Source organism: Penaeus monodon, chromosome 32 (assembly GCF_015228065.2).
Source record: "Penaeus monodon isolate SGIC_2016 chromosome 32, NSTDA_Pmon_1, whole genome shotgun sequence".
NCBI lineage: Eukaryota > Metazoa > Arthropoda > Malacostraca > Decapoda > Penaeidae > Penaeus > Penaeus monodon.
In genome coordinates, this window is record NC_051417.1 from 16,960,154 (window position 1) to 16,960,433 (window position 280).

Below are 280 nucleotides of genomic sequence, written 5' to 3' on the forward strand. Positions count from 1 at the left end.
GACGACAGTTTAGTGAATAACCCGATGCTGATATCGCTGTACCACATGCTATAACTCTCTATAACATGAAACGCGAAGGTATAATATACGAAGCTATAGATAGAAAAGTTTAATGAAATAAACATCTAACGGATTTCCTCTTGATTGATGTTTGATCTCCTTTCCGCCGCGAACGTCACATCCAATTGGCAAGCGATTAATCATATAACAATAAAACCAAAGATCTTTTCACTGCTGCTAAAAAATCGTAAGGAGCTGAGCATGCAATGAAGAGGATTTG